We start from the raw sequence: 17,886 nt of genomic DNA, 5'->3' as shown, positions 1-17,886 counted from the left end.
CACCCCACCCCATTGCTGCAAAACCATCCACTAAGTCCTGCACATTGCCCAGAGTCACGGTCCTGCATAGCAGGAGGCAATTAATGGCCCTGCACACTTGCATGACAACGACTGTTGCAGTGGACTTCCCAACTCCAAATTGATTCCCAGTTGACTGGTAGCTATATGGCATTGCAAGTTTTCACAGTGCAATCGCCATTTGCTTCTCAACTCTCACTGCAGTTATCATTTTGGTGTCCCTGCTCTGGAGGGCTGGCGTGAGTTTGGCACACGGATCCAGGAATGTGGGAATGTGCATCTGAAAGTTCTGCAGCCACTGGTCATCATCCCCTACCTGCATGACGATGTGATCCCACCAGTCAATGCTTGTTTCTCAGGCCAAGAACCAGAGTTCCACCAGAGATATTTAATCTCCAGCTGCTCCATGAATGTCACCAAAAACCTTGAATTGTTTTTCTATGTCCCACAGCAATCTAGCCCCTCAAGGAATCAGTGTTCCCCGCAGCTGCTTTTGAGGCTCTGCAAATACTGCAGGATCACGTACCCTGTGCTTGCAATGTTCATGACAATAGTGCAGATCTGGACAGGCTGCGTGTTTCTGTAAAAGACGGTGGAGAGTGAGGAGGGTCTAAACCAGGAATGGGGGATTTTGAAAAGAAAGTGTGAAAATTATGGGATCCAGACAAAAGTATGGGATGGACAACACTGCATTAAGGGAAGTTGACCCCATGTTTCCAGTTACCTTGCATGACTCATTTCGACCCATGAGGCATAGCAAGTATTTCCAAAAGACCCTATGCTGGATGGACGTGAGTTGCACAGTGGGATACCTACCCCTGGTGCACTGCACTCTGCATCAATACTAGGGCTTCCTGGTGAGGATATGCACCACTGACCCAAGTACGCATACCACACAGGCGATGTAATGTATGCTGATGTAACTTAAGTGGATAAAATTTTGTAGTGTAGACATGGCCTTAGTTTATAGTTTGATATGGAAATAAAGGCAGCACAGATGAAGAAAAATTAAAAGACAAAAATTAAATAACAAAACTCCAAAGTGAACTGAACTTTTTTGAACCACAAAGAGGGATTAGTTTCAGTTTAGGACAGTGGTGGGTAATCAGCTGGCAGGCCGCGAGACAGTGTTTTCATTGACTGTCCGCAGGCACGGGCGCCCGCAGCTCCTAGTGGCTGCGATTCGCCATTCCCGGCCAATGGGAGCTGCGGGAAGCTGCAGGCTGCCCACCACTGGTTTAGGACCATAGTTCAGGTAGGTTTATATTTAATCCAGAATGGTTCACTCAGCTCTGCAAATTATGGAGGTCTTCATAACAGTGTTAAATTTTGCCTATCTAGAAATACAAAGGTTTCAGAGTAGCAGCCGTGTTTGTTTGTATCCGTAAAAAGAAAAGGAGGACTTGTGGCACCTTAGAGACTAAATTTGTTAGTCTCTAAGGTGCCACAAGTGCTCCTTTTCTTTTTTTAGAAATACAAATACATTGTTAAAGTCCTGTTTGCAGAAGTTTCAAGTCAAATATTAATCTCTCTCATCCAGGAGTCAGAGTACTCAGTTTCACTGCTCTTCATGTGACCTTTTTACACCAATATTTACTTTGACTCCCGATGCTAATCAGCTGTTTAAATCAGGTAAAATGTATAAGCTCAAATGTGATTTCCCCAGTCTTCATCACCCTTAAAACAATTGGTTCCAGGTTTCTGAGCTGACCCATCAGCTTGAAAATAGTGTTATAACTTGAGCTGCTGGAGCAGCCATGCAAACTTTCCATATCCCAGTCACCTGAAACCCTAGTCATGAGCTGTGGAACAAAACCCAACAGATTTATATCTTGAAATGATCTTGCTGTGAAATCATGAGGTCGCAATGCCTTATGAGACAATGAAGTTGGCAGAAGCCACCCAGCAACTCAGATCAAGTTGAGACTATTGCTGTTCAGAGCATGCGAGAGGGTTTTTGGATGACCTTCGGGTTTCACATTGTAAAAAAAAAAAATCCCTCACACAACTGTCCATTCAACACATTTCATTTTTTCCATCACAAAGAAAGATATTTTTGTTACAGTCAGTTCTTGCCTGCCATTATGTGAAGCTAGATGATGAAACTCCTCTTTACTTGCCTTCCTGGCACCGGAATAAGATCCAAATTCTTAGCTGATTAGAGCCTTCAAAGTGTTCCTGCCAGCTTTACTGTGCATTCATCCCTTGTGTTCGTTAGACTGAGGCTGCAAGGGCTTTAGTATGGATTTCTTTTCTTAGGATTTTTTCCCTTCATTTTGTTAAAGAGATCAACACCTCCAAAATGATATCATTGATAGCCACATTCTGTGAGAATGCCATTTCTGTAAAGTTTGCACATTAATATTCTGCCTCACATTGATTAAGGTCTGTTTACTGATCATGCATTCAGAGGTGTGTTATTATATGGAAGCTAATCAGTATACCTCTACTCTTCAGCATGCCTGCCTTTCAGAGATCTTGCTAAATCCTAGCTGGGTCTGAGGATGATGATCCAGTTCTTTCTAGTAAGCTATTCAGTACAACCATAAAAACATGATTTGCCTCACTCTCTCTCTCATATAGAATGATTGTCTACAAGAAACGTAATACCCACAGAGCACCATATTCCCTTTATTAATGGAGTCCAGAGATAGAAAGTCTCTAATTGACATGGTTATTTATGTGGCATAAAACTAGCAGAGGGCAACACTTAGACCTGCATGTAGCTAAATTTACAAATAGGAAGGAAGGGAATTACTTTTGGATGGTTGTGTGAAACTCGGGAACATGCTGCACTCATACCAAAGGGGGTGGAGCTACTGCTCTGGAGTTGCATACTTTTGGGAGTGCATCCTGACTCAGCTGGAACTCTTCCTGAGGGACTCCAAGTGCAACTGTCCTTCCAGAGTTTCTGAGAACACCAGTGATGGAATCTTGCCCATTTTAATCAGCATCATATTCATGTGGTGGTGAAATGTCCACGTGTTTGGTCTTCAATTCTACCAACTGGGGAGGTCTGAAAAGGGGATAGAAAATCATCTACTCCTGGGAGTTGAGTAGCAGTGGCTCTTGCTCCAATAACCTCTTTTTCAATACAGGTTGAAATGAGTAAGGATAAATATCTGAGCAAATCTGACATGCACAGATCTGTGCACTATATTAGACATACTCCATATTCCTCATTACATAAGGACATTTTAGTAGCAGATGAGCAGTCATGGAAAATATTGCATGTTGTCAGATAAAAGAACAGGGAAAGGTTGCAAAACTGGGTAAAGGAAACAAATAATATATTTAGAAGACACAAGAAAACTCAGTTGTTAATATTTGCTTTCTGTTATTAAAAAAAGAAGAGACATAATAATAGATCATTTCATTTACAAAGGGAGTTTGCTCTACATTTGCATTTAAGTCTCTGCCATTCAGGATGCCCAGAAGCTATTTCTCAAAATGTCTCTGTGCTTAATTTTTCTGTACAGAAGAATTATTTTAAAAAAATTCTCATCAGCTATGTAATGCCAACTTCTCTGGCCGATATTGCAAAGCACTTAAGCACATAGTTAGCTTTACGCAGATGAGTAGTCAATGGAACTATTTGCATGCTTAAGATTAAGCACATGCTTAAGTGCTTTGGTGGATCAGACCAGAGTGCTCAATACCTTGCAATATCAAGACCCAGGAAGGCAAAATACCTGTCTAATGTCTAATGACCAGAATGTTTTATAAGCCCAGTGGGGTTGTTCCATAGCTGTTCTTGTTCAAGGTTCACATTTGTTCACAGGCTGGTATAAAATAGGTGATGAGGATGTTTTAAACAAATTCCTGTTTAAACAGGAACATTAGGCACAGAAACATTTTAAGAAACAACCTCTGGGCATCCTGAATGGAAAAACACACACAATTATCTATCTCACTTTTTGTATCTTTGTGGTCATCTCCTTCAATGATGCCAGCCTCAGTGCCCTGTCCTCCCACTTCTCTCTCAACTGTTTCCAAACCTTTGTCCATGCCCGCACTACCCTTGAAATTCTAGGCTGTAGAGCCTCTACCCTCTGCATTCAAATACTTCATTAGCCCTCATTTCTTACACCTGGACCACAAGAAGTTACTCATTAGTAATTATAAACATCCCAAAAGTTTTAAATTGAACCACCGGATGTGCACATGGCTTAAAATGAATCACCACATGATCAAATCGCTGCAAGCCTTGCTCTCCTTCACCTTCATCTTTGTCTATGTTTTGTTATCCTCACTCATCGAGATGCTAAGCTCTTTGGGACGAGGGATAACATCTTTCTGTTTGTTCTGTAAAGTGCCCACCACAATTTTGGGAGCTGTAAAAATAAACTATGCACTAAAATATGATACCATAAAATACTCTAATAATTTACTCTGTTTAGTCAATTTTCCAAATTGAGATTTGAATTAGATCTCTCCACTATGTACTTATCTGATCGTAATTGTACATCATAGTGGACAAAATAAGGTCTTCACTTTATTTTGCTCAGGCTATTTCTGATGAAAACTTTTTGTTACCATCCTGAGGCAGAGCAAGACTTCCCAAGACTCTCACTATTCAAATAATGACCTGAAACTTAATGTGCAGTGGGATCATTCAATTCATAAATTCACAGAGTCTGTGTGTTTTCTAAAGTGCTGGTATAATATGCTTTATCATTTTCCTGTTGAATAAAGGTACAGCCACTTTCGAACATACGTTCTGTGAAAGATCAGTAATCTTTACTGGTTTATAGTCTTAATGTAGTTTTTTGTGATTAATTTCCTCTTTTGGTAGTTTAACTCACATTGATATAACCTCTTGTTAAACAATGAGTTATTGACTCAACATAAGAATCGGTGAGTGAAATTCTCTGGCCCGTGTTATGCAGGCATGGTCAGAGTAGATGCCCAGAGTGGTCATTTCTGGCCTTTAAATCTGTGTGAGTATCTTTGACATAACTTTTCTATATAATGTTGGTCCTCAAGTGTGTGGATAAATATTAGTGTGATCTCCAGAGACTTTGAGTAATCCTTCATTTAAAATTTGTCCTAATTTGGTCTTCATAGACATGTCTAAACATTAGTCTAAAAATTGTTTGATAGTGCTATGGTTCCTCAAGAACTATCTTGCCCTCAGGTTCTGGCCATTGAAGTTATATCATAACAAATGACTGACTCCCAATGAACAAAACTAGTGAGAAACCAAACCATGCCCCATTTGTACAACTGAACTCACCAAACTGTTTATAATGCTCTAAAATGTTTGGATATATTTTTCATATTAAGAATCCACCATGGGTAAAAACTGGAAGCACTGAAATTCACAAAATATGTTTTCTGTTGTGGTTGGAATGAGAAGTTCTCACAATCTTACAAGCAAACCCTATGAGATTTCCACTCCAATTTTACAATTTCAAAAGGTTTAGATAATTCAGTTAAGTTTTGAGCCATAGGATGGATAGCTGAACCTAAACCAAATTACAAACATTCTAGCTTCACCTCTCAATGCTTTTGATCCATAGAATCATAGAAGATTAGGATTGGAAGAGACTTCTAGGGGTCATTTCCCACACACACTTAAAACTAGGCCCATGCTTAAGTGCCTTGCTGAATTGGAGACATTTTCTATCACAGTAATTTCCTTCTTACTGCATTCAATTAACACAACCTAGTTAAACCAGGAGTGACTGAAATGTGATTTCCAGACAAGTTTAATGATTGTAATTTGATACGTTCAGGTAAACTGGAAGAAACACAGCATAGACTGCTGTCTTAAATATCACCAAAAAGAGACATAAGTAATATTTTGGCTCTTCCTGTCTTTGAAACACAGAGGCTTATGCATGCATGAGCATGTGCGCATACACACAAAGCATTTAATCAATTTTTTTCCATTCCCAGAATGTCAGAGTTTTCTTCATTTGATGTATATTTCTTTTCACTATTACAGCGGAGATATATCCTGTATGTTTCTGGATGAGTGAATATAAACGCTCAGAACATAACTGTTTCTATTGGAAACACTGACTCAGCCTTTAACTATAGAGCTGTGAACTAGTCAGCTATAATTACCAGTTAACCTCAGTCTTTCCTAATTAAAGTTTTCCTTTAGTAGCAGATACCTAAGGCTAAACCTTTCTGTTTATTCTACAATATGTGATTACAATGAACCCAGTGTGAGTTAAATAAAGTACTGCAATTTGATAGAACTTGGTAAAAATATTCAAGTCTCCCCTCCCTCTACCCAAAAAACCTATGATGTTCAGGAACTTGATACTTTCTCATTGCTCACACAATACCACAACATGAGGAATGTTACCCATTCAACTGTATGTACCAAGGCAAAATCTCTTACAATAAGAAGTAATCAAAAGTAACTAGATTCCAAATATTGGCAAAGTTAACATTGTTTGACATTGTTACAGGGGGATCACCAGACTGTGATGTTACAGGTGGTCTTAAAAGTTCTTAGCATGAGAGCAGACCTTTAGTCTTGGAAAAAATGCTGTACTGGCAGCGGCTTTCTGATGCAGCCATTTGAAAATCTATAGTTTGCACATTCTCATTCGAGACTTCCAAGAGTTTGGCAGCTAACATCTTGGAAGATTCCATACTTACTGAGCATGCTCCAGCCTCTTACAGCTCACAGTACAACCAGACTGCAAATATGCCATCCCCACAGAGTAACTGAGGATGCTCCCCCTCAGGGAGTGAAGTTGGTCTTTTCCTTTAATTGCTGCTCCAGGTTAGGGAGGGGCCAATACTGGAACTGAGAGCAGGAGACCTAAATCTCCAGTGCTCTCAGTGATGCCCTTGCTGGCATCCACCCAAGCAAAATGGAGAAGGAAGCCATCTGACTCAGATGCAGAGGGGAAGAGCCAGTAAGGAAAATGGAGTAGGACAACTGGGATCCAGTTAATGGGTCATGGTGGGACACTCAGTTCAGCAAAAGTGCTGGAGGGAGTGGGGATTGGGAATGACTAGATAAGGACACAAGGAGCTGGAGGCGGGGAAAGTGACAGATCCATCAATGGGCTTGGGGGAGGGTGTATTGGGAATGGATGGGCAAAGAACCTGGGACAAGCATCCAGGGAGGCAGGTAGGGAGGTGGGAGACAAATCGGATGAGGAGCCCAGAGAAAGAAAAGAGAGACAGAGTGGATGAGCAGATTGGAGTGGGGAACTGGGACTGTCTGGTCAAGGAGACTGGGATGAGAAGCCTGAGAATTGAGAAGGGACCAGATAAGCTTGGAGAATGTGATTGGGAAAAGAAGACAGGTGGGGAAGAGACTGGGATGCAAAAAGTTGTCAGAGAGAGGGTGGAAAGATTCAAGCTTGTGCGGTGAGGGGACAGGCAGAAGAGTCTGTCCCCACCGGAACACACTTCCCTCCAAAGCCTGGAATGGACCCCAAAATTCCTGCGTCTAAGTATTATTCTGTTACCAACAAATATTTGTGAAACCTAGTTGCAAAGTAGGTGTCTCATCCCTCAAGTGCTGATCCACAGAGGATAACAACCTACTATTGCTATCAGTTACTCCATTAGCTCAAGTGACAGAGGTCTGTGTGTTCCAACCCGTCTGATAACCCATGTGCATGTCACTGTGATACCTCAAGATAGAATTTTTGTTTTCTTGATTTTTCTTTTTAAAAACTAGGAAATTAGACCCCCCCACCCCACCCCAGAAGAATATTTTTAAGATTGCACAATCAAGCATCAAGTACTCAAAAATTTGGAAATGGAGAATTAAGGTTCCTTGTGCACCCTTAATTTGGCCCCTTGTGTGTATGCATTATGAGCTGGTCTTTAATAACATGATCATACTATTTTTTCCACAGGAACACTGCCTCATTCACTGCACAGGCTGGACTTGCTATGGGGATCAATCAGGGCTGTGCAGTGAAGGAGTCTGTTCTCTGTAGGACCCTTGCCTCATTTGTTGCAAAATTTGGGAGGTATATAGTGAATCAGGCAGGGGATTGCTGCAAACGAGAGGACAGTCTCATGGCTTAGACAATTGAACGCTGCCCTGGAGAAATGGATTCTATCCCTGCTTTTGCTATAGAGTTCCTATGTGGTGCTGGGCAAGTCGCTTAAACCAAACTTTTGACAGGTGGCTGATAACTGGGTGAGCCTCATTTTCTGGGTTCCCAACTTGAAACCCGGGAGTTGGAGTTGCAGAAGAGCTGAGCACTCACAGCTTCAACTGACATGAATAGGAGCTGTTTTTTAACATGTAAAGTTCTTCATAATGGCTAAGCATTCTGAAAAATCAGAACTGAGGGGCCGCAAATTGGTATCCAAAAATAAAAGGACATTTACTTTAATCTCTGTGTGCCTGAGATTCCCATCGGTAAAGTCGGGGTAATATCATCCCCTCAGATCACAGGGGTGTTGAAAAGATTAATTAATGTTTGTGCAAAACTCAGATACTATTGTGATGAATGCCATAGAAAAGGCAATGAGAAAATTAATTCGATTCTGTCTTCTGAATAGTGTGCAGTAAATGAGGGATGGGGCCACACATTGAACTATAGAATAAACAAAACACTGAATAGCTGCTCATTAAATGAGCACCATCCACCCTGTGCACTGAATGAGGCAAGGGTTCTGTGGAAAAAATAGCATATGATCATGTAATTAACACCTGTATAATAATCCATATGCAGAAGGGTGTCAAATTAAGATTGAACTGGCAAGCTTAATTCTGGGAGTTCATAATTTGAGTGCTGGGCTTTGCACCTTAAAATTCTTTTAATATAGTTTTTGTGTGTAATATGTGCGCACGTGCGTGCAGAGATACACACTCACAAAATGGTCACCACTACACTGAACATTTGTACAACTATATTACATGCAGGGAAAAACTGTATGGGACCTCTGATGTGTGATGAATGTTGGCAAATGCTAAGTTCTGAAGCATGACCTCTGAGTGTCGTGCACGTGGGTGTTTAAATATATAAAGAGATCAGAATAAATTCAATGGCACTATTCCAATTAACAGATCTGTACCATAGTCTACAGATATAATTTAATTACAGTGGTCATATATACTGTAGTATTTTAACTTTAGTGAAAAATATTGTGTAGGACTACAGTTTCCAGTGAAAGATATTTCAAAGTGTAATATGTTACATTCCCTCAAACATGGCTTAAGAGAGCCTTAAAGTATGTTATGTTTTATGACAAGATATATGTTGAAGAAGCTGTTTATTGTTCAGTGCAGCAATAAGGAAAAACCTTGTTGTAAAGTTTGACGCCTTATTATAATTTATTAAATATTGCCTAGAAAAGTATGGTTGTATAATTGCTTCTAATGAAAAAGATTTTTAGCCATAGAGTCCAGTTGCTACTTCAGTTAGGCTTTCAGTTCACAGTACTTTTAATACCATTACTTTGGTAAAGAATCTACTGTACATCAAATGAATTCCCCGCAGAGAAAAGAGATGTGGTAATCTTTTCTTCTGCTTGGTGGCAAATAATTATTTATACAGCTTTGCCGGAGGGAGTGACTCTCCTCTTCTTATGCCAGTTACACCCAACCCTCTTACCCCTACACTATTTATAGAGATAAAGAAAACATTCATATGTTAAGTTGCATGTCACTCTGCACAAACCTTATCAGGCAAAAAAGATCATGCCTAATAGAAAATAAAGGCAACATGCTTAGAACATTCTTCAGCAGACAAGAGAAAAACTGCTGTCAACTGCTTTGAGGGATTAAAATTAGGTCAGATATATTTAAAAAAACTCTTATAACCCTATGCTTTGTTGCAACAAGTTACTTGGCTTCTAAGATCAGACTCACAAAAAAGCACAAGAGAGCTAAAAAGTGCCCACAAAATAGAATAGCAAAATGCGTCAAACCAGAATTTTTATAATAGTTAAACGTCCCTCTTTAGTGCTCCATGTTCTTTCTCTACCTGAAAATATATTCCTTTCTGTATATTGCAGTGGGACAACACCAACCAGTCCATAGTGGTTTTACCAACAACAGTGAATCAAATCCATGTTGGAAGAAGGCTCTTTTTGGGGGGAGGGATAGCTCAGTGGTTTGAGCATTGGCTTGTTAAACCCAGGGTTGTGAGTTCAATCCTTGAGGGAGCCATTTGGGGCAAAAATTGAGGATTGGTCCTGCTTTGAGTAGGAGGTTAGACTAGATGACCTCCTGAGGTCCCTTCCAACCCTGGTGTTCCATATGTGTTTTGCAGAATATTATAATCCATCATTTAAATGGCAGAGAGAGTTTTGAAATATATGATCAAGAACCAGATTGAAGTCTAAGAGCCAAACTCTGCTGATTGGCATCCTTTCTATGCAAATGCAGTAAGGTACCTCTCAATGTAAGCAAATTTAAGCAAAACTGGGACTTAAATTCTGCGATATTCTGATCCTGCCACCATTTCTCATGTTGAACTACATTTCATTGAAACGAATGGGCCTATTTGAAGAGTAAGATTCTTATCATAAATATGGCAGAAACTGGCCTTTATTGGCTGGAAATACTTGGAGAAAATCTAAAAGTGATGCACTGTTGTAACTGGTGCTGAGCACTTGCTCTCTAATGGCCATATCTTCTACAATCTTACAGCTATATTTTCTTTTCTTTGTAATTATGTTTTACCTGAATGCATAGACACATTATGTTCTCTTGCAAAACTTGTTGTAACATCATAGACTATATAAAGGTATTATTTTGTGTTCCAGAGACACAAACACATTGTGTTTACTGAATTCTGCTGTTGAAATGGGAACTTTTCAGTGGAACTGGTTTTAAATTGTTTGAAATTTATCTTTACTTTATTCTTTAAATGCTATCTAATGTTTCAGGTCTTGGGTAAATGAACATGAAGATCACACTAAATGGTTTAGTTTTAGCCTCTTTGAGCAATACACACAGAGGTTAAGCTCATCTTATAGGAAGTATTTCAGGGGGCATAAGCATCAATATGAACATGGAAATATCAAACCAATGCAATAGCATATTCAGGTACAGTACCCACTGACCTATCCATGAGTTTGTCATTTTATTTTTGGTTTAATGCTTTCCCCTCAACCCAACTTTTAATGTTTACGGCATCACTGCTAAGTTTCAGCAGCAGGTAAGGACCAATGTCCTTTTTGACATAGCCCATTAATTGATACATATGCTGCAGTGATGTGTGTGCATTCAAATACGAAAACCCACAAAAACAAAATGATCACAGTCAAAGTGCTTCTAAGAAGGTTAATATGACAAATGACAGAACTAGAATTTTAAAAACAAAGAAAAAATATAAAGATTAAAAATAAGAAGACGACATCTTCTAGTTAGACTCCTCCCCACCTGCTGCCAGAATAAATACAAAATGATATACCAAACAAAACTGATCCTACTAGGGATTTTAGGTTAAATCAATCCCCCCATTCAAGGATATGTTACACTATTCAGAATGAAAGACACCAAAGTGGACTATGTAACCTTTGTATTTCTCTTTCAAACAAGCTTTCATTCTCCAGTGGATAATATTTTCCTAAGCCTTTTGATTCCATTTCTCCTACATCAGAGCTATATATTTTATCCAGAATTCTGACACAAAACTTCAAGCCACCAAATTTTATCGTGTGCCCTTCTGAACATTCCTTTGTGCTGAAGAGTTTTCAGCATAAACTTGCTATCCTGTTCTATTTTGCAAATAGAATCTCTTACTTTTCTTTAAAAAGATGCTTACATATGCACTATCCAATCATATCTGTCAATATGGACCAGCATCTCCATATCATTCCTAATCACAGGTTTTCTCGATTACTGTTATTAATACTTAGTTAGATTAAAAGATCTTTGGGGCAGGGACCATCATTTTGCTATATATTTGTACAATCCGTGTGTGCACAGTGTGACAATGATTTCTAGATGCTACCACAATTCAAACAATATTCATCAATACAGCAGTGCCCAACGGTCTCAGTCAAAACTGGGGCCCATGGAGCTGGAAACTTTACAAACATAAATGAAGAGATATCCTCTGTCCCAGAGAGTTCATTTCAGTTGCAGTCAACTGGGTATTCGGTCTCTGGATGACTGACTTGACTGGTCGCCAAGTTCTGGTTCTGACTAATTTTTTTCTAAAAAATAAGGTCCTAATGTGTTATTTAAGAAAGGTAAGTCTGTGTAGAATCATAAAATCATGAAAACATAGGGCTGGAAGGGACCTCAAGAGGTCATCTAGTCCAGCTCCAGGCACTGAGGCAGGATTAAATATAACTAGACCACCCCTACAGGTATTTGTCTAATACGTTCTTAAAAACCTCAAAGGAAGGAAATTCTACAGCCTCCCGAGATAACCTGTTCCCATGCTGAACTATGCTTCTAGTTAGGAAGTTTTCCCCTAATATCTAATCTCAATCTCCTTTCCTGCAAACTGAGCTGATTATTTCTTGTCCTTTCGTTGGTGGACATAGGGAACAATTGATCCGCATGTTCATTATGACAACCTTTTAAGCATTTGAAGACTTATTGAAGACCCCCCTCAGCCTTCTTTTCTCTAAAAATGTCCTTTCAACCTTTTCCCATTGGTAATTTTTTTAAACCTCTTATCATTTTTTGTTGCTGTCCTCTGGACTTTCTCCAATTTGTCCACATCTTTCTTAAAGTATGGTGCCCAAAGCTGGACACAGTACTGCAGCAGAGACCTCGCCAATGCCAAGTAGAAAGGAACAATTACTACTGTGTCTTATTGTCACAGGGTCCACTCACCACTTGTGGCACCTCCTTCTTGCCATCTTGGGGATTAGCTCCACCAGTTGATGCCTCTCCTGTTGTCCTCTCACCTTGCGGAACTGCCTCAATTCAGGAACTGCAGTGTCCTCTTCATGACTGGGCCCTCCAGCCAGGTCACTATTCATGTTTTCCCCTTCCGGGGTTACCCAAAGTCCATCTATGCAAACAGACCCAAAGTCCATCTATGCAAACAGACCCAGACAGTCTTCTCCTTTGCTGCCCTGATGGTGCCACTTCCCCAGTGGCCAGTAAGGGAACCAAGGCCCACCCTCTACCCTGTGTTCCAGTCCAGGGACCCTCAGCTCAGCAGTTCTGGGCTCTGTCCTTTCAGACCTCATTGCTTCTCCCCTGGACTGCTTCCTACTTTCCCTGGTTCTCCCCATTTCTCTGGGAATACCAGCTCTAAACCAATTCCCTCCTCCCAGGGAGTGACTACAGACTACCTCCCTACAGTCCCCAAACACTCCTCCCACTTCCCAGGAATTAACTTCCCTTTCCCAGCCACCCTTCAGCTTCCAGGCTTTCTAGGCCCCACCTATTCCTGCCTATCTGAGCCTCATTTACTCAACTCCCTGTTCCTTGGCTCCTCCTCCAGGTGCAGCCAGGACAGTTAATTGGCCAACCTGGCCACCTTAATCCCTTTTAATCCTGTGTGCAGTGGACACACTATGACATACCCTCCCACTCAATATTGCTACCCCTGGTGGTGGGGATCATCACCCCTGCCTTTCACACTGCTGAGCGTACAGACCACCCCTCTCCTACTTTAAGTCTCCCGCCATGAGGAACAATCTGATGTTCTCCTCCATGATGTCCCAGTACTTCCTACACTGCAATTCCAAGTCTGCTGCAGCTACTTGTAAGGCCTGCTCAGATGTTCCTAATTTCTTCTGCAGCACCCTTACCTCCTCTGTCAAATCCCCCAGTTCCCGTTCCCTTAGGGTCTGAGTTCCCACTCCACTGGTTAATTTTCACATTGGTCTCTTAACGTTCCCTCTCTCTTCTCCCTCCCAGACATTTCAGCCTTCTCCACCACCTTTTTGCACCAGTTTTGGGCCTCTGCCAATTCCCTCTGGCCTTTCATTGACCCTGTCATAAATATAAAGGGAAGGGTAAACACCTTTAAATCCCTCCTAGCCAGAGGAAAAACCCTTTCACCTGTAAAGGGTTAAGAAGCTAGGATAACCTCGCTGGCACCTGACCAAAATGACGTTTCCAAGTGGGCTCTTTCCCTGTTATTTTTGTTAGACGCTTGGTGGTGGCAGCAATAAAGTCCAGGAAGAAGAGGTAAAATAGTTTGTACCTTGGGGAAGTTTTAACCTAAGCTGGTAAAAATAAGCTTAGGGGGGTTTTCATGCAGGTCCCCACATCTGTACCCTAGAGTTCAGAGTAGGGAAAGAACCTTGACAGACCCCTTGCACTTTTCCTGGCTGATTTGCTTTTTCTTTGAGGACAATATTGCTTCCCGTGTCCTACTTTCCTGCAAGAAAAAGAGGCACACCCCTTTCCTGCTCTTGCAACAGGTGGAATTCTTCTGGGATGTCCTGCTTTCCCCTGGCCGGGACAAAGCTTTTTATTGCAACTCATGTAGAGGTATTCCCATTTTAAGTGTTCCTTCTTCCAACAGGCATAACATTTTCTGGAGTGGGCCTCTGGCCTCCTAGCCCGAAAACCTCTTTTCCATTCCTGGTCTCCATAACCTATGCTACTCTGCACCCAGAGGCTTCTAAGAACTCCCTGTTGCTGTTCAGTCAATGTTGCCCAATAACTCTGTAGATATAACTGCATTTCTCATTGTCTCTGTTGGGTCTCTAAGAACTTCCTAATAGGGCCTAAATCCCCTTTATTTGTTTCTCAGTCCCCTTAGATGGGAGAGGCAAATTTGGTGTCCAACTTGTGAAGGTACACTTGCCTTCAACAAAAAATGCCTCCAGCTGGACAACTCCATTGTCCTTTATCCTGTTTACTGTTTTAGTCTCTTCACTCTCCCTTGTATCAGGGGTGACTAGTTTAGACACTCCTTTACAGTTTCTTACATGTTCCTCATATAGGGGCAATCATGTACCCCCTCTTTCACATTTCCCTGGTATTGGGGCAACTGAGTTTTCCACTAGCTTGTCACGGGATACTTCCCTCACTACTGATCTAGCTTCTCTTCCAGGTGCAGCAAGGGCAGCCAAAGGCCTTAGGACTTGTCTACATTATACATTAGAATGCACCTGGGGTACAATTTCTAATGTGCACCATCATGTTGTACATTAACTAGCCTGTGTGGAGGCTGATGGAGTAATGGTCTCAAGTTGCAGTGGGGGAGGCTTAGTTCGGATATTAGGAAAAACTTTTTAACTAGGAGGATGGTGAAGCACTGGAATGGGTTACCTAGGGAGGTGGTGGAATCTCCTTCCTTAGAGGTTTTTAAGGTCAGGCTTGACAAAGCCCTGGCTGGGATGATTTAGTTAGGGATTGGTCCTGCTTTGAGCAGGGGTTGGACTAGATGACCTCCTGGGGGCCCTTCCAAACCTGATATTCTATGATGGTGTGCACTAAAAGTTCCCTAGAGCCCTGTTTGAGTTGCCTGCAGAGGATCAGATTCCCACCAAAGTCAGCAGATTCAAGGGACTGCCCACAAGGATTGTTTTGCAGGACGAGCTTAAGATTTCCACTCAGGAAATTATGAACGTTGAGAGGAAATGCATATTTGCTGAATTTAAAACTTCGTTAAAAGATAGAGTAATAAGAGAAGGGGAGCATGGGCAAAAAGAAACAAGGAAGTGGGGGAAAAAAGAAAAAAGTAAAAGACAGAAAAGGGAGGGAAATATGAGGCCTCCATCCTATTTCCTGCATGCTACTCACTTTTCTGTTCTTCTCTTCCAATTTCTCTTCCTTTTTGCTTTTAAAAATGTGTTTAGGTGAAATACAGTCAAATGACCTGACATGGGAGATTACTTGCTTAGACCTTTTTGGAGACATAGTGGAAGATCAGAAAGGGTGCCCTTTCTATGGAATGCACATTACTTGTTTTGACTCAACAGAAGTCAGCAGTTATGGAACTTGATGCACAATTCATCATAGGTTATGGAGTCCTCTTGTTCCTATTGTGTAAAGCTTCAGGGCTTCATCTAGTGTTCACAAAGAAAATTACAACTCAGAAAAAAAAAAACCATAAGCCAAACCACAATACATTTATTGATACTACTTTGTGCTATATAGGTGCCATTAAGTAACCATGAAAGTGGATTTCCTTTTTAATTGTTATCAGAAACATATCAATGTCCTACAGTTTATGCAAAGTTTAAATCTTTGGTCCTATTTAGGAATATACTAATGCTGTCAAGCATATGTGTGCATGTGTGTTACATTGCACTGTGGTTCCTATGGGGTCCCTTAACTTGTAGAATTATGCTTAGTAGTAGCGTTATATTTACTATATATACTAAACTTTAATTATTTTTTTTAAAAATAACAGGAATTATTATCTACAAACGTAACAAAAATCTATGCCCCCAGCCCCGCCAACTTTAGAACACAAACAACAGCTTTAGAATTAATAAAACCATAGGGAAGGATTATGACTTGAACTATGTGCCCACATAGGACAGTTAAGAGGCATAAGAACCCCTCTCATGCTCCTGTATGGGTTTGGGGACAGTAGGTTTTATCTTGGCTCCTCCTCCCACTGTGCCAACCAGTGCAGCTGAGTTAACCCAGAGGATATTGTAATTTGCTATTGATATTGGTTACTAATCCCCTAATTACTACCCTGCTCCAAAGCAGTGGGGAAGCCATGAAAGAACTGTGCCACAGACAGGCACAGTGTCTCCTGGGGTACTACTGAGGTGGTGCATAATTTGATCAAAGGTATACCTGAATCCAAAATCCAGCCCACAGATAGCAAATATGGGGGACCGAACATGCAATATGCAGAGTACAGGAAATAATATAGGTAAGATGTTAAATGCTTCCTACAAGGCATTGACTATGATCTGTAGGAGCACTCAGCATCATGTAGGATATGGCCCTGAGAAAACAGGCCAAGGATCATAGTGGGAAAAGCAAAACAGTATCAGAATTATTATTTATTTGTAATATAGCAGGGATCAGGGCCATACAGTGTCATAGATAATGGACACAAAAAGGGGGAGGGCCAGGGCCCCTTGGCCCACCCCATTCCAGCGCTCTTGCATATGTTTGTGATTTAGTCCATAGCAAGGGGAAGCATGTTGACCTCTTGAGCACAATCTCTTCCTCAGTCTCCCCTCTGCTCCAGAGAGGGAGTAAACTGCAACAGATCTATAGCTGTCATACCTTGTGCTCTCCGACACACGGGTATTACTATGCCACCAGGTATGTTGGGGCCAAATGATGTCAAGGCTCTGCCCAACCTAATTCTTTCCTGCCAATCTGCGCAAGGGGGCAGGGGAACATAGAGGTAATGAAGAACCTGTTTCCCCTGCATGCAGGAAGTGGTAAAATGATGCTCCAGTACAAGGCAATAATTACACACATTACAGCTCTCTACTATCTCACACTCATGTACTGGATGGGCCACAATTTAAGCATATTTATTTAAACCAGTGATACTCAGACTGAGGCTTGCGAGCCGCAAGTGGCTCTTTGAATGGGTCTTCTGTGGCTCTTTGTAGCACTTGATATTAAAACACTGTGACTTAATTATTAACCAATCTAAGTTACTACCTAATCAGAACGCTTTTACTATGTTATTAACCAATCGTATTTGATAAAATAATACTTGGTCAGTCATTTTGCTGTGAGAATTATATACATATAAAAACTAAATATTTCCCATCATACAGTTTAAATATGAATATATAGTACTATAGTAAATGAAATAATGAATTTACATGACTGTGGCTCATTTGGGTAATGTTGATCACTAATTTGGCTCCTGAATCACTGGGGTCTGAATATTTCTGCTTTAAACTAACAGCATGCCTATACCCTCGGCAACAATAACAGCAAAGTAAATGCCAACATTTGCAACAGGATTAAAAAAAGGAAGCTTGGACTCATTTGTCAGGCTAACGATTAAAGTTCTAATCAATCGTAACAGCAAGGCTCGCATGCATGAAGCTTATTTCAGGAGGCGG

Source organism: Lepidochelys kempii, chromosome 2, assembly GCF_965140285.1.
Source record: "Lepidochelys kempii isolate rLepKem1 chromosome 2, rLepKem1.hap1, whole genome shotgun sequence".
Classification (NCBI taxonomy): Eukaryota; Metazoa; Chordata; order Testudines; family Cheloniidae; genus Lepidochelys; species Lepidochelys kempii.
Note: the sequence above shows the minus strand (reverse complement) of the source record.